Here is a 20,948-nt window from a genome sequence, read left to right as displayed (position 1 = left end):
AAAACAAACAGGAAAAAACAAGAAACAACAGAAACAGTTTGTCTAACAAATATTTTGTGATGACCGGTTAACTAATTCATCTAATCTATAATAAAAGAAATCAACTTTTAGACACGTGTCATTCATTGAAGGTATCGTTGTCATACCCTCAAAATACCACATAACGGAAATCCCCGCGAGGCGTGTAATGTACCAGAATCTAGCCACTAATCATATTAAACTATTAATATAATATTAAATAAAAGTTTCCATTCATTGTAAATAATGTATCTCAAAATATTAATTTAAAACCCAAATTGTCAGCGGAAGCATAATTCATTGTTTAAGCAATTCAAAAGTCAAATGTATGAAACTAATAGGCACATCTCGTGTTTCCATGTATCACGACCCATGACTACTCCAGCATCCCAGACAGCAAGTTCAACATTCACGTATCTAACGACCTGCAAGCATGCAGACAAGTGTATCAGCATAAAGCTGGCGAGTTCACAGTTTTATAAAACGTTTAGTTGCCAAAAGTTTAGTTTAAAAGCATGTTTATAACAACTCGAGTACCGCAAGATGGTGTCAGTTTGTTTGCCCTTCCCCAATGCCTATCAACAAATTGGTCATGTGGTTAAGGTCATTAGTTCACGTCCGTCCTCCCTGGTACGGTGTGAGGTTGCCAAGCCTAATAGCGCTACCAACTAATACCCCGTTGCCTCCCTGACAACTAGTTCGGTAGTAAGATGGGACTTAAAGTGATAGAGTTTAGTGTATTATCCAATATCGAAGTTAAACCCAGTAAAACCAGTATTCCTCCCTGGAATATTTACTTGTTTGTCCTTCCCCGGGACGCATGCTTGTAAAAAAAGAGCAGTGAACTCACCTTAGATTTGCTCGGTTGGTTATTTACTTGTTTCAAGTTGGTCAACCACGCCCTATGATGGTTACCAATACTTATCAGTTTTGCATACAAACAGTCACGTATTTCTCTTACACATAAATAGCAAATAGCGTACAAGTATTACACGTATCAACACATACAAGTCTCAACAGTTAGTCATGTGGCATAACATTCCAATATCATCGTATGGCCCAAGAGGTATAAGGCCTATGCAAGTGTGTGGCCCAGTGTACGTTGGTGCCCCAATTCAGTTTAAAGTTCGTTTCGAGTGGAACATCAGTCGAGACCATGAGATCTCGACTCACAACCTCTAAGATCTCGAGTCGAAACCGATGATCTCGAGTGATAACTTCATTAGTTGAAACCTTGAGGTTTCGAGTCATGTCCGGAGTCGAAACCGAACTGGTCTCGACTCGCAACTGGCTGGTCTTGAGTCCTCTTGTTATGTGATGTTAAATTCCGAGTCGGAACCACGAAGGTCTCGAGTCGGAACCAACAGGTTTCGACTTGCAACCTCAGTCGAAACCGTGTGAATTAAAGCTCATCCAAGTCCTTATTAACACTCACCCCGTAAAATCAGCCAACACTTTGTCATATTCCAAATCAGATCAAACAACATAATTTAGCACTTATTATACAATGTTCATATAAACCCTACTTGCCATCATACGTCTAAATCACAAAATCACAACAGTTTCATTGATTCACCTAAATCTAATCATACCCTAATAGTGCATAATCAGAATTATCAGTTTACCAGCATAATCTACAACATGATCCTTCGATTCACATGACACGAACCATGAACCACATTATTCAGTAGTTAACATCTTTACCATCATACAAATCAGCTCTATGCCATCACGGTTCATCATCAAAATCAAACTATCGAATCCATTACACCTCAAACATCACTCATGCATATCAAACCATATTCAACAGGATTTCTACTAACCCTAGATACAATTACACTCATGTTAACAAGCATTAATCGATAATCATGTTCTCAGCCAAATATAAACAAAACCCGGATCAACAATGATAATATACTAACCGTGGGGTGAAAAGGAATCACTCGGAACAAGAGAGAGCTTCGAAGGGGTCTACTGCTGCCCAACCGATGGCGAAAACATCGCGGTGAGGCACTGAGCGAAACAGATTGTCCAAGAGATTCCATAACAACTATAATTACCAAATATTTAATCATTACGTCCCATACCGTAACATAAAAAGTAACACAGTTATTACAGACAAATTATTCTCAAAGACAGATAAAAACTGTTCCGACAACTCATAAATTATTTAGTTTGTTTCTAGACCACCTAAGCTTGATTCCATAACGTCCAGCAAATAGAAGCATCCTAAACACCTGTCACATACGTTAAAATAGGTTAATACACATAGTGTAAAGGTGAGCATACAAATTTTAATAGTATAATAGTAGCGAAAAAGCGGTTTACACATAACCAGCATGTAACATGTCGAAATGTGAAACTAGCAAGTTATCGACAATGAAATATGCACAGACATGACTGCGAGTTGTAGAATGCGCAACACATATCGCCACTGCGACACGTGAAGTAATACCCTTAACAACCCCTGTCCACAACAGGTGCTGAGTCCAAACTATAGTACTATCGTTGCTAAGGTGTCAGGCAACAACCACTGTGTAAACATAACATACAAGCATTCATCGAATAACACATATAACATGCAATAATGGCTAGCGTATAAAAGTGTTTGCGTTGTGTGTCGATTGTGATTTGAAATAGGTAGCGTATGTAACACCCAAAAGTGTGTAAAGCAAAAAGGGTTCGAGTATACTCACAATTCGTGTTTAAATAATTAAACACAAGCTTGGATTGAAAGGAGCGCTGGAGAGTTAGCCTGATCAGATAACGACAGTATAAGTGTTAGTGCATGCATCTGTCGACTTCGTCTTGTATCGAGTCTTGCACTAGATATGTTAGATCAGGGCACGTTGTTCGAGAAAATAGGAGTTTTAAGTGTAATTAATGCTGATTTCGCTTGAGTGAGCATATTCCGCTTGAAATGACTTGTGTCATTTTCAAGCGGAATCACATGTTATTATTTCCGCTTGAAATGCATTATGACACTTTCAAGCGGAACCCCATAGGCTATATATAGCATTCAAGCGAAATCATTTGTATCGATTTGTGAATTTGGATACCGAGGTGCTGTCGGTTTTTCCAGTGATTGTACTCGTTGTTATATCAATCAGAAACATGTTTAAAGTAAATTGCAAGCTGTTTCGAAGTCTGTTTCTTACCGCATCTGAAACAGATCAAAACTCCTCTGAATGACTCATTCGGGTCATCACACGATCCTACAAGTGGTATCAGAGCTCAGGAGGAGGAGTTCTTTCCGATTCAGCTCAAAATTTCTGTTTTCTACACCTTCTTTTCAAAATTAACAACTTTTCACGGTTAAAATCGGCTAAATTTCTCATATATGGTGTAAAACTGCATATTAACAAACCCTTGTGAGTTTCAGAACAAAATTCGGCCTAAAAATGACTAAAATGGACTAAAATTGATATTCCGCTTGAACGAACATCTGCTATTCCGCTTGAGTTTGTCTTATTCCGCTTGAAATTTTCAAGCGAAATCTATGATTCCGCTCGAAATAGTGGTTCCGCTTCAAAACTGTGTTGATTTCCTTCCAAGTTGGGTATTCCGCTTGAAATTGGTTGCTGATTATTCCGCTTGAAACAGAAAGTTGTTGATTTCGCTTCAAGACGCTATTCCGCTTAAACAGAGTTTGGGTTTGATAGTTGTGATTTCGCTTGAGAAGATATTCCGCTTGAATTAGGTTATTTTGCTTGAAAATAGTATTCCGCTTGAAATTGTCTGTTTTTTTAAAAACGTGTTACCGAATCATGAGTGAAGAATTTTACAACGCGTTTGCCACATCCCCGACTACGCCGGCTTCCATTGCTCAAAACATGAATTTGGAAAACAAAATTGGAACTACACAAAAACCCCCGAAGCTAATGAGCATTGAAGAGTATTATGGATGGAAAGATCGCTTTGAAAACTAGGTTCAAGCTAACCATCTAAGATCGTGGGAGTGTACTTTGAAGAGATATGTTCTACCACGTACTGAACTGCAAACTGAAAAACAAATCTCTGAGTTCAATGACAAAGAACGAGAAATGTACATAGCAGAAAAAATGATGATCAGTTTACTTCAGCAAGCTATTAAAGAAGACATCTTTGTATTGCTTCAACATGACAAGACTTCGAAATCAATTTGGAATGCTCTTAAAGTCAAATTTGAAGGAAGTGAGAAGATGATTAAGAGTAAAAAGGCACTTCTTAAGAAAGAATTTGATCTTTTTACTAGTTTGCCAGGAGAAGATACAAAGAAGCTGATTGAAAGATATTGCCACTTAGTGCGATCTATGTCTATGTTAAGCATAACCAAAGATCGAGAGGAATGGGTAGACAAACTTGTTGATGCGTTACCTCAGAAAGAGTGGGGTACATATTTGATGATCTTGAAAAACACCGGAGAATATAATGGTTTGACGATTTCTTAGTTCATTGAGAAGATTAAGGGTCAAGATCTTGAACAACAAAAGATTGCGAGGATGAATAATCCGAGTGGTCAACAAGATGTGAAAATGTACTACAAAGGCAGTGTTCAAGAGGTTGAAAGAAGCCCGAAAATACAAACTGCATTTAGTGCTGGAAACTCATCTGATAATGTTGAATAAAGTCCAAATAGCAGCAGTGGTTTCTCTTCATATTCAAGTGTGAATCCAAAAAGTTCAACATCAAGTTTTCACTCTCAAAGCTCAAAATCTGGAAATGGTTGTGTGATACAATGCAACATTGCATTGAATCTTCCAGATGGTCAAAGTTTTTCTGAAGAAATTGCAAAAGATCATAGTCTTTACTTGCAACTGTGCTACAATCATATGAAGGGTTGGTTGCAGGGAGAATCGGGAATCCTATGCTAACAAAAGAGGATTACGACCAAATAGACGCTGAAGAAATGGAGCTCATGGACATCAAATGGTGTCTAGCTAGTGTCTTGAGGAGAGCAGAAAAGTTTAAGATGATTACTGGAAGAAATGATTTTCTTGATGCACATGTTTCTACTTTAGGTTTTGATAAATCTAAAGTTACTTGTTTTTTATGCAGGGAGAAAGGTCATTTCAAGAGGGAATGCAAGAATAGAGAATCAAATGAAGCAAAGAATCCGTTCGGAATAGACGATTACTACCAGAAAGCCATATATCAACAAGTTGGTCAACAACAACAACAAGAACCACTAGTGGCTCATGGTAGAAAAGTGATAGAAGATTCTTCAAAGAGAGCATGTTTAGTGAATCAAGAAAATTTCAGCTGGGATAAATACATTCCATCCGACAGCAAAGCATGCTTAATCAATCAGGATGATGTAATATTACCTGAAGGATTTAGCTGGGATATGTTTGTGGATGAGAAAGGAGAGATTCAAAGCTTTCATTGCTAAAATTGTGAAAGAACCAGATATGTTTACCGAGTGGATGAAAGTTATTGGTGTTAATGTGTCAAGTGAAGAAAAAAAGTCTGTTTCATCAGATGAAAGCTCACAAATTTCAGAAGAAAGCTCAGAGAGTTCAGAAAGAGCAACTGTTTTTGATCAAACACCATCTGATTCAAGTTTTTCAGATGATAGTTCTGAAAAATCAATTGATTTTGATCAAACACCAACTGATGACAGTGGTGATGATGAGGAAGAAAGGCATATTAATATTGCAAAAACTTATCTATCTCCTGAAAGCTTTCATTTTTATTTTGTAGATCGCTTGGAGAAGCTGAAGGAGAGAAGAGCAACTAAAGAACAAAAGCAAACGAAGTCTGAAAGTATTGCTCAAGAAGATGAGACTGTTCAAAATGAAGAAGTTAAAATTGTTGCTAAGGAGGTTGATGAAACAGAATAAGTGACTGAAGCTGAAAAAGTTGTTGAAGTTGAGAAGATCATTGAAGTAGAAAAAATTGTGGAAGTTATCAAACCTTGCTCAAAGTGTCTTGAATCTTGCAAAGAATGTGCAGCAAAAGATGAAAAATTGGCTGGGCTTGAGAAGATGAAGGAACAATTACTGTTCAATCTCAATTATGTGAAGGAATCCTACGATGTATTGAATAGAACAGTAACTGGTCTCAAAAGACAAATTCTAAAAGAGAAGATGCTTTGACAATGATGAATGCAACGATGATGACGAAGCAAAAAGCAATTAATCATTACATTGAGGAATGTGCCAAGCTGAAACAAGAGTTGGAGACTGAGAGAATTGAGAATGAGAGGATCAGGCGATTATTAAAGAGTTATTCTAGTTCTGATTATCTTATTGATCGAATTTATCCGACTGTTGCAGGTATGGAAGCTTTTCAGGATGACAAGCCAAAGAAGAAGGATACTGGTAAGAAACCGAGTGTTAGCTATAACAAGTGTCCGCCTCCAATCTGGGAAGGTTATTCTCCCAGAAAACCAAATGAGGAACAAGTTCAAAAAGTAGTCAATATAAAGTTAAAAACCGATACAACTGATGAATTACCAGAAAACATTGACGTCACTTTTACATCGTCTGACACTGATCATGAGTCTGAGTTGATAAAAAAGGTGGTCGATCAGGTGTTGGATACAGATGAGGAGTCTGAGTCAAAGTCTGAATCTAGAGGTTCAAGTTCGTCAGTTAACAGTCCAAAATCGTCGGTTAAACGGGCTTACAGTAAAGAGTTTTTGTTATCAAAATCAAATTTGGATGATGAAACATTTGAAGTAGCATATACTTTGAATGATTTTGATAAAGAGTTTCCAATAAGAAGTGTTAGATTTGAAATGATCAAAAAGGTTTTCAAAATGACAGAAATCAATATTTCTGAAATAAAAGATTTAAATCTTACTGGAAAACCTAAAAAATACACTTCAAGAGTTCAACAGCGATTAAACAAGAAAAAGGGTTACAATTCTGGTTCTGGTTTTCAAAAGAAACCAAACTATAATGGTAATTTCAAAAAGAAAGGTCTTGGTTTTATTCCACCTGAAAATTATAAAGACGAGAAAAATTCTAAAACAAAAACAGAATTTGTTTCAGGAGGAAGTGCTGAGGAAGAACAGAAGAAACCTTTCTGGAGACAATCAAATCAGGAGTTTCTTGCTGAAAGGAAAGGAACTGGAGTTTTTCATCGAAAGGAGACTAGAAGCTGTTTTAAATGCAATGAAGCTGATCACATTGCATGGAATTGTTCGACGAATACTAAGACAAAACAGGGAGTTTCTGAAAAACTTAAAGGAAAAGTTGTTGAGAAAGATGAACCACCAACTGAGAAATTCAAAATTTTTGAAAATTCAACTTATGAAGTTGGTGAATGTTCAAAGAAAAATTTTTACAAAAAGAGAGCAAAAGACAACCAAATGTGGGTTGTTAAGAAGGTTGATGAGAAAGTCGGCGATGAACCTGATTCCACAAAATCAGATGAGCCACAGGTTGAGGTAAAAAAGGAGAACTCAGTGCCTCCAATGGATGATGAAAATTTTCCACCATTGAGAACTGAGAATTTTAAATCAAAAGTTGGTAAGGTTGAGATATCGAATAAATTCTATTCGGAAAAGAAAGAATTTGATGTCGATAAGGCGTTTAATGGAAATGTGAAAAAGATTTTTGGAAAAATGATAGATGGTAAGGTGAAAGGGGTAAAAGAATTTTATGAAACAAAGAAGGCAACATACACCCTGACTGAAAGTGAACTTGATAAGCTAACATCCAAGCTTGCTGAGGCTTGGATGTCTGTGTTTAACATGTAAAAGTGTGACTTGCCGGAGATCCCAAGTTTGTAATCGCAGATCAGGAATCGGCATCATTTTTGTTAAAATAGTGTTTGTGAAAGATTTAAAATTGTTGAAATTTTTACAGGTTGTGGAATTGCCGGAGCTTCCAGGTTGGTAAGTGTGAAGTAGAAATCGGCATCTTTATTGGTAAATCGATTATGTGTAGATGTGTTATTCCTACAAGTGTTTACTTACAAGTGGTATAAAGGTTTGTTCTGACAAAGTGATTACTCAAGGTCATTAATTTGAACTTGATGTAGTCCTCATATAAGTAATTTAAAAGCAAGTTGATGAACCCCGAACCTACAAGTGGTTAAAAACAAACTCATTTTCCGGAAAAATCATTTTGATTAAAACAAACATAAGTGCTTTAAAATCTTAATGAGAAAATAGTTTGTTGAAAGGGGGAGTTCTGATTGTTTATGCCTAGTGGATGGCGAATTGAAGCGATTCGATATCAGTTGTCAACTTTCTGTATAGTTTGTTTTCAAATTTCTTTAAATGTGTTTGCATTTTAGGGGGAGTAAAAATTTCAGAAAATCCAAAAACATTAGTAAATTTGAAAAAGCCAAAAACATGATAAAATCAAAATGAGTTTTGTTGTGAAAAAGAGGAAATGATAGTACATTAGTGGACAATCACAACATGCTAAAGAAATGGAAAGCATAAATGTGATAAACAATCTCACTGCGGATATGCCAGTAGGTTTTTGCACATTTAGTAGATTGTGACGAGATATAAACCTAAATTCAAACTTGCTTATATCGTGGGGAACAATTTCTTGGATATATGGGTAACCTCCGAAATCTTGTTTGAAAGGTCCCTCTTTCTGAGATACTAGGTCTTTATGCTTAGTGATATCTGGGGTATTATCCCGGGACTTCCGATTTTGCGAAAGCAATAGCCTAGTCCCCGTATAATACTTTCTGCAAATGCTTGAAATAAGCGGCGCCCTCAGCAAAAATGATGAAACAATAAAATTGATAATCGTTGCTGTTGAAGAAAAGATCCTCTAAAGGGGACACACCAAAAGTCGAACCGTCATCTCTCTGCTGAACGGAAGTTCTGACCTAAGCTCTCACGGTTTCGCACCTAACCCTTTACAGATATCATCTGTGGTATACTCACCTGTAAGACTGAATATTGGGATCTGGATACGGGAGTATATTCAAGTGGTGGGACGCACGAATAAGTTTAAATGCTTAAGACATTAACTTGTATCTCGAAACAATTGAACTTTGTGTGAAAATTTAAGTGGATCAATATACTGACAATCTAGGTGAATTGTTTAGAACTTAAAATGAAATGAAGCTTAACGGTGTTGGTGATTTGTCTCATAATCTGATATGATCCTCTTACACAAACTCACAAAAATATTGTCTGTAAATATTTCTCATTGAATTTTAACACACTGAAAATTTTAAAAAAATGTGTTTTAGCATAAAATTTTGAAAAAATCAAAAAAGATTTTCGACAACTGATGTTGGAGAGCTGATTTTCAAAGTTCCAAGTGCTAGACATGATGAGCATTTTGTGAGGGGGAGTCTGTGTTCTTAAAACAAATGTGTTCAAAACAAATTTACAAGTGGTTCATCAGAATTTTTATTGATAAATCATTTTGGGTAAATTTGAAGGGGAGTCTGAATATCTAATTTTTATCGAATGATTAAATTTGTGAAATTTACTTTGCGGTAGAGGTTATGCAGATAACCTGAGCTAGATAAGAGCCAGGTGACGATCATCAAAGGGAGTTAAAAGTTAGAGAGCCAGTTTCCGATACCTGAGGACTCTGTGGATAAAGTTTGAGCCATGTTACGATTCCGAAACAGAGATGCTGTTGAACTTAAGGAATCAACAGATCTGATCAAGAGAATTAGAAAGATCAAGAGTCAGACTCAGATCCTGGAAGTTATTAGTATTCAAGAGAAGGAATTTGCTGGAGCTGAATAGAGAAGAGCCAGGTCAAGATCCTGGAAGAGAAGAGATTCTGAAAGCCCAAAGACTGATAAAGACTGAAGATGCTGATGCGTGTCAGTGTGTATATGTATTAGATGTATATTTTAAGCCCTTTTTTACACTTTTAGCCAAGTTTTAAATTTATAAAACACGATATTTACCAACACTAAACACACATATGGGCAAGTGCACCCATCGTGGACGTAGTATAGTGTTGGTAAGATACCGAGGTCGTCCAAGGACACAAGAGCTTTTAGTACCGGTTTATCCTCAACGTCTAACCAAATCAAAATGTTAGAAAAAGATTTTTAAACTAAGAAAATAAAACTAACTAAATGCTGAAAAATAAAATAAAAATAAAAATAGATAGACAAGATGAATCACTTGGATCCGACTCGTGTATTAGTATAACCTTTGATTATTTTCGCACTTTTTCACTTGTTTAAGAGATTATCTTAGTTATTATAGGAGACCCCTCTTTTGAAGGCGACGTTACCCTCAACCCAGTAGTTTGAGTCAGCAAGGATACAATCCTAAAGGGTCGGATTATTGAAAGATAATGAATTATGTTATTATTGCAAATCTTGGTAGGCCCCTCTTTTGGAGGTGACGTTACCCTCGACTAAGTAGTCTGAGTCAGCAGGGATACAGTCCTAAATAGCCGGGTTATAGTATTAATAGTAGTTAACTTATGAGGGGGTCAAAGAGTTTGGATCCCTGCCATCCAATACCTTTGGGTATTGAAGGAGATCCTACTAAATTTGACCCAGGTCCCTTGCAGGACCTCTAAACGCTGAACAAGGGCAAGACCCTTACCAAACCGTTCCCTTAACCCCCGACCAGGTAGCCAACATACCTCCATATAGACCGTGGAGATATGAATGGTGAAAATCTTTTATTTTATATAGACAGTAAAATAATGCCAAGACACCACGGACAAACGATAAGGAAGAATCACCTTCAACATAAGCAACTAGTTATCAAAGTCATTAATACAAAACCAAATAAAAAGTGCAAAAGATTAAAAACAAAAAGTATTATACTAAACACTTGTCTTCACCAAGTGATGTAAGAGACTTAGGCAAACATGGCCTTGATTGTCAAGAACTCTTACGATCAATCTTGGATCCCGAGACGACTCACACACTCTATGATGGACAATGGATGATGGTGTTGTGATGGTGGTGGATGGTGGATGAAGTGTGAGAGAGGTGGTGTGCCAAGGGATGAGTTGCAATGAAACCAAGCACTCCTATTTATAGGCTGAACAGAAGCCTGGGCACGACCCCGTGTCCGCTGGGCACGGCCCCGTGCCTGTCTGACAATCTCTCTCCTCATTAATTGTAATTCGCAATTACAATTAATGCGCCTGCAGTACTTTCGCCACGCCCCCGTGTTCACTGGGCACGGCCCCATGGTGGGCAATAGAAGCTTCTATAGGTTTGTCTTATCTGCTGCTTCTTGGGCACGGCCCCGTGCTGGCTGAGCACGGGGCGTGTTCAGTCTTCTGCCTTCTCTGTTTTGCTTGGGAGGATGCTGTCGAGGGGTCGGGCAATCCACTTATGTTCCTTTTCTTGTATTTATGTTAGATTTAGCTGTCTTTTTGCTTCTTTTGTTAATTTGAGCTCATTTAATCCTGAAAATACAAAAGGAAGACAAAAACACTCTTTTTCCAACATTAGTACTTAAAAAGGGTTAGTTTTATGCCTCATTTGATGTAATTTATATGTTGCATTTTACACACATCAAATATCCCCACACTTGAATTTTTGCTTGTCCTCAAGCAAAACTCTTTAATATGTGGCTTACACTCCCAAATGGAATGGGTAGAAGAGAAAGTTTTGGCTTGTCATAGAGTGTCGGGAATCCAAGATCTTTATTGGGTTTTATTTTTATTTATTTACAATCCTATTCGTTATGATTTATTTAGAACGTTTCATAAGAGAAATTACTTATTTGGGCATAGCATGCCTTTTTAAAATTCCATTTATATACAAGTTCACATACCTCACGGGAGAAATCACTCACACTCGGCCGAAGGTGTATTTTTTTTAGTGAATCACTCGAGAGCGGCATGAAACTTATTCCTACCATAGGCTTGCTAAGCAATCAATCCTCCTCCTTTTTAACTTTATACCTTTGTAGATATCAAGAGGACTTTTTTGGGTGAAGGCTTGGGCTAAAGGTGGGTGGTTGGGTTAGTGGTTAGTAGAAAAGGGCGAAAAGCGTAAAAAGCGTCGGTTTTCGTAAAAAATTTTGTTTTAGTGACTTTTTATTTTTAATGAAGTATTTCTTCAAACAAGCTTTTGTTTTAGGAGCTTTGTTTGTTTATTTCTAACTTCATTGTAAAATTCTTTTTTTTTAAAGTCACACGAAAACCGAGCTAGTTACTAAAATAAAGGGGTAAAAATAAAAGGGTTTTTTTTTGTGGGTAAAAAGGGTTTTGGGGTAAGAAATGAAAAAGGTTTAGGCTCAAAGGGGTTAACTAGGGGGATTTATGGGTAGGTAAAAAAAATAAAAATAATGGTGTTGAAAGAAAAAGGGTTAGTCCTAATGCCTCCATCATATACTTACTTAGGTTTAAGTTGGTAAGGACCGGGAATGAATTGTCGTGGGAAGTTCTAGAGTCGTAAGAACCAAGCGGCTATTCACACAAGAAACGAAAAATGAGCATTTAGCGTAAAGATGCATATTTGTATGCTCAATAAAGGCTCAAAACTCACTTTTTGTGGGAATGGGTTTTTTATGTGATCAAGTATATATAATCGAATTTTAACTAAGCTTGTCATGCCGTTTCATAATTTTCTTATGTTGGTTCTTTTTATCACGACGATATCGGTTGTAAATTTGTAAAAATATAACCTTGTTAGTCTTAGAATTCCCAACTTAAACTTTAGACAAGTAAAAAAAATGAAAATTTTTGAAAAAAATTTGGGGTGATTAACGGTTCCAATAGAGTTTTGTGTAAGGCTTGTTATTAGGACTTGCAAAATTCAAGGTTTTAGCATCCCCCCCCCCACACTTAAATTACACATTGTCCTCAATGTGTCCCAAAAATAAATTTTTAGGTTGATTGAATGTGTAACATGGTGTTAAAAGCAAAAATTTATGTTACTGGCGGTCTGGACACGGCCCCGTGGTGACCGGGCACGGCCCCGTGTTCAGCTGCCAGTAACGATAATTAAATAAAAGAAACAGAAGCCTGGACACAGGGGCGTGTCCGGTGAACACGACCCGTGTCCAGTTACCTGAACTGGCCATTTTTCTGCAGGGTGTTCAGCACGGGGCCGTGTTGGCTGGGCACGGCCCGTGCTGAACTTACTGTAATGGAGAAATTGTTGTCGGGTGGCCTTGTTCTTGTGCATGGGGCCATGTTTCTCGTTTCCCTTATCATCCTTTACCACCATGAGTGTGTTTTATTCCTACAAATTAAAACTAAAAGATTAAACTAAACTAAGGATAGCTCCGCGGGATGCCTCCGTGGTGTGCCACGTTTATAAGGGTCCTTGGCTAGACCCAAGGTGAGGTTATATAATTTCTGAGTGGGATGTTTTGCATCCCATGTTGCACCGTCGGAGAGCAACATCCAAACTCGAATCAATAACCTTCATGTAATTGACCGGGTCATCGTCCTCCTTCTTCTTCCCAACCCTGAATTTTACTTCATTATCTCTATATTTTAAAGTGAGCATTCCGTCATTCATGTCCACCACTGCTTGTGCGGTGGCGAGAAAGGGTCTCCCTAGTATGAGGGGGACTTCGGTATCTTCTTCCATATCAAGTATGACAAAGTCGGCCGGGTAAACGAAGTTGTCCACCTTGACTAGAACATTCTCAATGACACCTTGTGGGAATTTGACGTATCGATCAGCAAGTTGTATGCTCATTTTTGTAGGACTCGTTTTTCCTAGGCCGAGTCTTTTGAACATTGATGAGGGCATGAGGTTAATGCTAGCCCCAAGGTCGGCTAGTGCATTACGAACGGGGGAGTCCCCGATCGAGCAAGGAATCGTGAAGCTTCCGGAATCGATTTTCTTTTGGGGGAGTTTGTTGACTACGAGGGCAGAGCATTCTTCGCCTAAGTTAACTAATTGCAAAGTTTCAATTTTCCTTTTATGAGTGAGGAAGTCCCTCATGAACTTAGAGTATTTGGGCATTTGGGTTAGGACATCAATAAAAGGAATGTTGACATGCAATTGTTTTAGTAGACTTTCGAATTTTGCGAACTGCTCATTGGTCTTTTGACGGATTAACCTACCGGGGTACGGAACTTGAGGAGCCTTGGTAGGCTCTGGTGATGGAGGGGAACCCTTCTCTTGTAGGGGCGGCGGTATAGTCTCCTCGGTAGGCGGTGGCACTTCCGTAGGACCCACGGTGCGGTTTCGTAATGTGATGAGATGAACTTGCGCTTTTGGGTTTGTTTCGGTATTGCTTGGTAATGCGCCTTGTGGTCTCTCGGAGAAATTTTGGGCTAGTTGACTTATTTGTTTTTCTATGTTTTGAATACTAGCTTGTTGATTTCTAAAATTTGATTCTAATTGTAGAAACCTCTCCGAGTTATTCTTTTCAGTGTCGGAGATGAGGCGAGATATAGTATCTTCAAGCCTTTCTCAGCCACCTTGTTGTTGAGGGAAATTTTGTGACTCATTTCTTGGTTGTTGAAAGTTTGTTCGTTGGTTTTGTGGGTTACTACTATTGCCGGGATCTCTCCAACCAAGGTTAGGGTGATTTCGCCATCCTTGGTTGTAGGTGCCCGTTGGAGGACCCGACGGCCTAGGTCTATTATCAACGTAGCTTACCGACTCTTGTTGATCGTCTGTTTCTTTCATACAACTCCAATTTTCATGTGGCCCACCACACCCTTCACAAGCCATAACCGAGACTGTTTTTGTCATTTCCAATTTTTTTATTTTCGAAGAAAGGGCCTCGATTTGGGCTTGTAAAGAAGTGCTTTCATCAACCTTATGGGCGCCCGGGGCAATAGATTTATTGCCTCGGGGAGTGTGCCACTGAAAATTGGTTTGAGCAATTTCCTCAATTTGATTATATATTTCATGCGGGCGGCGATTACCTAAAAGTCCCCCGGAGCTAGAGTCAAGTGTCTGCCTTGTGTGTGGCAACAACCCATTATAGAAAGTGGATACTTGTTGCCATATCGCAAGGCCGTGATGTGGACACTTTCGCAATAGCTCCTTGAACCTTTCCCAAGTTTCATATAAGGATTCCCCGTCCTCTTGTGAATATGTATTAATCTCAGTCATTAATTTAGCCGTTTTAGCGGGAGGGAAATACTTATATAGAAATTTTTGGGCTAGTTCATCCCAGGTGTTTACCGATCCAGCTGGGAGGGCGTTAAGCCAAGCTTTTGCTCCGTCTTTTAGTGAAAAAGGAAACATTCGGAGGCGGATGGCGTCATTTGATGCTCCATTGATCCGAAAAGTATCACATATTTCTAAGAAATTAGTAATATGTAGATGGGGATCCTCGTCCGCAAGCCCATGAAAGGTTGCGGAGTTTTGAAGCATCTGTATCAAATGCGGCCGAAGTTCGAAGTTATTGGCTTCAACATTCGGTGCGTTGATAGCGGCGCCGAGATTACCTACGGTGGGTCGTAGATAATCCATGAGGGTACGTTGGTCCGCCATTGGAAGTGGATTCCCCAAAACTTTCTCATGGTTTTTGGCTTTTAGTCTTTTTCTGAGAAAGCGTTCGGGTTCTTCTAGAGGTTCTTTTATGTCCTTATTAGAACTGGAGCTCATACACTACGTAGGGGTGGCGTCTGGTTCCAAGTCCTGCAATAAAAACATAAAAGAATGCTGGTCAGAAGGTTCACCACGGCCCCGTGCTCAGTGAACACGGCCCGTGGTCGGAGTTACAGTGATTGTTTTCCAGATCCCAGTTACTGGAGAGTTGGACACGGCCCCGTGTTGTACCGACACGGCCCCGTGGTCAGCCTTCTGTAACTTGGAAAACTAAAAACTGCCAGTAACAACGCTGGGCACGGCCCTGGTCCGACCAGGCACGGCCCATGCTGAGCTCTGCAGAAGCTGAAAAACTATGAAAATCCTAAAAAATTAAAAAGAAAAATAAAAATATGATTAGGCCGTTGATTCCTAACTTTCTTAAAATCGTTGTGTCCCCGGCAGCGGCGCCAAAAACTTGATGTGCGTGAAGTGTGTTATATTTTTTATGTATATTTTAAGCCCTTTTTTTACACTTTTAGCCAAGTTTTAAATTTATAAAACACGATATTTACTAACACTAAACACACATATGGGCAAGTGCACCCATCGTGGACGTAGTATAGTGTTGGTAAGATACCGAGGTCGTCCAAGGACACAAGAGCTTTTAGTACCGGTTTATCCTCAACGTCTAACCAAATCAAAATGTTAGAAAAAGTTTTTAAACTAAGAAAATAAAACTAACTAAATGCTGAAAAATAAAATAAAAATAAAAACAGATAGACAAGATGAATCACTTGGATCCGACTCGTGTATTAGTATAACCTTTGATTATTTTCGCACTTTTTCACTTGTTTAAGAGATTATCTTAGTTATTGTAGTAGGCCCCTCTTTTGAAGGCGACGTTACCCTCAACCTAGTAGTTTGAGTCAGCAAGGATACAATCCTAAAGGGTCGGATTATTGAAAGATAATGAATTAAGTTATTATCGCAAATTATGGTAGGCCCCTCTTTTGGAAGTGACGTTACCCTCGACTAAATAGTCTGAGTCAGCAGGGATACAATCCTAAATAGCCGGGTTATAGTATTAATAGTAGTTAACTTATGAGGGGGTCAAAGAGTTTGGATCCCCGCCATCCAATACCTTTGGGTATTGAAGGATATCCTACTAAATTTGACCCAGGTCCCTTGCAGGACCTCTAAACGCTGAACAAGGGCAAGACCCTTACCAAACCGTTCCCTTAACCCCCGACCAGGTAGCCAACATACCTCCATATAGACCGTGGAGATATAAATGGTGAAAATATTTTATTTTATATAGACAGTAAAATAGTGCCAAGACACCACAGACAAACGATAAGGAAGAATCACCTTCAACATAAGCAACTAGTTATTAAAGTCATTAATACAAAACCAAATAAAAAGTGCAAAAGATTAAAAATAAAAAGTATTATGCTAAACACTTGTCTTCACCAAGTGATGTAAGAGACTTAGGCAAACATGGCCTTGATTGTCAAGAACTCTTACGATCAATCTTGGATCCCGAGACGACTCACACACTCTATGATGGACAATGGATGATGGTGGTGGATGATGGTGTTGTGATGGTGGTGGATGGTGGATGAAGTGTGAGAGAGGTGGTGTGCCAAGGTATGAGTTGCAATGAAACCAAGCACTCCTATTTATAGGCTGAACAGAAGCCTGGGCACGGCCCCGTGTCCGTTGGGCACGGCCCCGTGCCTGTCTGATAATATCTCTCCTCATTAATTGTAATTCGCAATTACAATTAATGCGCCTGCAGTAATTTCGCTACGCCCCCGTGTTCACTGGGCACGGCCCCGTGGTAGGCAATAGAAGCTTCTATAGGTTTGTCTTATCTGCTGCTTCTTGGGCACGGCCCCGTGCTGGCTGAGCACGGGGCGTGTTCAGTCTTTTGCCTTCTCTGTTTTGCTTGGGAGGATGTTGTCGAGGGGTCGGGCAATCCACTTATGTTCCTTTTCTTGTATTTATGTTAGATTTAGCTGTCTTTTTGCTTCTTTTGTTAATTTGAGCTCATTTAATCCTGAAAATACAAAAGGAAGACAAAAACACTCTTTTTCCAACATTAGTACTTAAAAAGGGTTAGTTTTATGCCTCATTTTATGTAATTTATATGTTGCATTTTACACACATCAATGCGAAGACTCAACACTTTAAGACTCGTCAACATCTGAGGGGGAGTCTGTTAGTGCATGCATCTGTCGACTTCATCTTTTATCGAGTCTTGCACAAGATATGTTAGATCAGGGCACGTTGTTCGAGAAAATAGGAGTTTTAATTGTAATTAATGCTGATTTCGCTTGAGTGAGCATATTCCGCTTGAAATGACTTGTGTCATTTTCAAGCGGAATCACATGTTATTATTTCCGCTTGAAATGCGTTATGACACTTTCAAGCAGAACCCCATAGGCTATATATAGCATTCAAGCGAAATCATTTTTATCAATTTGTGAATTTGGATACCGAGGTGCTGCCGGTTTTTCCAGTGATTGTACTCGTTGTTATATCAATCAGAAACATGTTTAAATTGAATTACAAGTTGTTTCGAAGTCTGTTTCGTACTTTCCGCATCTGAAACAGATCAAAACTCCTCTGAATGACTCATTCGGGTCATCACACGATCCTATAATAAGCGTTGGATGGTGCGTTAATCGGTGCGAGTGGAATGAGTGACGGACAGTGATCCGATCGGATGACCGTTCGGACGGATGGTCATCTAGAAGGATGGACATTCGGTCGGAGGGTCGTTCGTTTGGGATGGATGTGTTTGTGTATGATGTGAACTTTGAAGTTTTCGTTGTAGCATTCATAAAAGTGAGAAGTATCTCTATTTGTCCAGTCGTCCGGTCAGATGGTCATCTGGACGGATGGCCGTTCGATCGAATGGCGGTTCGTTGAGTAGGACTTACAAAGAACTATATCTCCTGCCCGGATGGTTATTCGATCGGATGGTCGTCCGATCGGATGACCATTTGTTTGGGAGCTGATATTCTTTGAAGTTTTGAAAAATTGTTTAAGTATTGAAAATCACAAGTCGCTGATCGGATCGTCGTTCGATCGGATGGCGATCCAATCGGACGACGATTCCTTCAATAGCCTGTTCGTTTGAGAACTTGTAAAATTTGGTAGGTTTAGAAAGTTTGCGGTTTGACCGAGATGGTATAACAACGTATTAAACAACAGAAACCACACCGAGTCCAAGTCGTCCGATCGGATGGGAATCACCCCGTCCGGTCAGTAACTGTTCTTGACGGAATTTCATGTTTAACCCGTTAAATCGGTCATCTCTTCGGTAGAAATCCATTCTCAGACCGGTACTTCACTAGGGAATGAGTAGATGGCCTGAACGAGCTCAGATTCTATCAGTTTTATGTGAAAAGTTGAGAATGTTGAGGAAAAGGTTGAAATACTTTGATTATGTTTAGATTTAGGTGAAATCAGTGTTTAAACATTGTAGAAATCGGTTAGATTCGAGTTGTTCTTGGTGGAATGCAGTCATTCTCCGAAGTTCATAAAGACCCGTGATGACGTCATCCTTGAACGGCCCGAAATCAAGTGATCTCATGGTTAAAAGTTGTGATTTGTGGATGAAATTGATGAGAAAGTGTGTGTAGATCAAGGAAGTACAAGATTTGAGATGAAAACTTACAAGAATCGTGAGGAATCGAGAGAAAAAGGGCCGAGAATGCGCTGGTCGGAGGAGAGCTGTCACATCACGTGAATAGTGATGTGACAGGTGGGTATTTATAGGGAAAGGAGGAGAAAGGCGGTGTAGGAGTGATTCGATCGATCGGATGGCCATCCGGTCGGATGACCATTCGATCGAAGGGTCATTCGATCGGATGGCTCGAGTGAATTGGTTTTCTGATTTTCGTTTCGTGCGTTGAGCATTTCGATGCGTTTAAGTTAGTGTCGAATAAGCGATGCGATAGTTTTAAATAATAATTACACAAATAACATAACTAACATACAACAACATAAGTTACCTTGCGTTTCCAGTTCGCGATGAGATTGCGTTGCGATTAATGACCTCAAAACATAAATAAACATGCACAAGTAACACATAATGGCACACATACGTAAAACAATATCCAGAACTGCGATTCAAGTTGCGATGCGATTGCGATGAGATTAGCGTTAAATAGATTAGTGTTTAAACTGCGTTTATTGCATTGTTACTTCACATAATACAACTAAAACAACATAAACTAGAGTATCGATTATCGAGGTTCAAAAGTACAAGTAATAATTAAGCAAGGAATGACATATCGAACTAGCAATCTTTTCTTCCTTTGACTTTGACTTGTACTTTGACTTTAAAAAGTCGGGTTGTTACAGCCACCGATCGCCAAAAGGAAGAGGAGAGGGAATAGGGTTTTTGGGTGTTTGTTTTGCAAGATAATCAAAACCACATACAGAGGGTCGCATGTGTATGTGTACGCTCAGCAAGTGGGTCGGACTCGAGTTTGGGTTCGAAAGGATTGGACTAAGAACTAAAACTCATAAACAAAACATAACCATATAACAAATTCCATCCATTCCTCTAAAACATTAACATACATCAAACACCTTTATTAAATTCACAAAACGAGCACAAGGTTACAACGTACGACGGGACATTAATAAAAGTAATACATAGTTAAAGAACCTTGGAGAACCGGATTGTCACATCATTCCCAACTTGAAAGAAATTTCGTCCCGAAATTTGATAAGTAGTCTCAAAGGAATAAAGTGACAAGTAGGTTAAGATGACTGTGGATTCTCTTCGGGTACCACATCATCCCCAACTTGAAAGGGAATTTCGTCCCGAAATTCACCAGTTGCATCAGGATTTGATTCAGCAGTTTTGAACAGGTGAGGATACTTAAGGTTCATCTGATCCTCACGTTCCCAGGTGAACTCCGGTCCATGCCTTGAGTTCCAACGAACTCTCACAATTGGGATTCGACTGTGTTTACGAATCTTAACTTCCCGGTCCATGATTTTGATAGGTTCCTCGACAAACAGCAACTTGCCATCGATCTTCAGCTCTTGTAAGGGTACCACAAGTGTTTCGTCGGACAAATGTCACACCCATTCATTAGCGGGAGCGCACGGTGTGAACTTGATTAGTTTTCATCGCATATGATAATAGTAAACAACTACATGATTAAAACATACGATGTTTATCCATTAACATAATTTAAAATATTATACATCATAAGTTGTTTAAGAAACAAACCAACATACGTTTTAGTTTTTACAACAAACTAGTATGACATAAGTTCTAAAACGTAAGGCTTTGCGTCCTATATCTCATTGAAGATGAGATACATCGACCAAACCCTTCAAAAGGATGACATCGATAACTTATTAATCCAAAAGCTTCATAGTAAACACCAGCACCAAGATCACGTTAGTTTCCTGAAATACATGTAAGTTTGAAAACATCAACAAAAGTTGAGCGAGTTCATGTGTTCTGAGTGAGTTCTAATTAAACCTTTAAACATCTGTGAGATCTTTTATAACAAACTAGTATGTATGGAGTCTATGAACAGATCATT

General features: G+C 38.9%; 1 non-coding gene across 1 annotated transcript; it reads left to right on the top strand.

Moving 5' to 3' along the window:
* Positions 1-14,845: 14,845 nt before the first annotated feature.
* LOC118489463 lies at positions 14,846-14,952 on the top strand. Its single transcript, XR_004887484.1, has one exon. It is a non-coding gene; the product is annotated as a small nucleolar RNA R71 (small nucleolar RNA).
* The last annotated feature ends 5,996 nt before the right edge of the window (positions 14,953-20,948 follow it).

This window comes from Helianthus annuus, chromosome 17, assembly GCF_002127325.2.
Source record: "Helianthus annuus cultivar XRQ/B chromosome 17, HanXRQr2.0-SUNRISE, whole genome shotgun sequence".
Classification (NCBI taxonomy): domain Eukaryota; kingdom Viridiplantae; phylum Streptophyta; class Magnoliopsida; order Asterales; family Asteraceae; genus Helianthus; species Helianthus annuus.
This window is presented reverse-complemented; position numbering and strand designations above follow the sequence as displayed.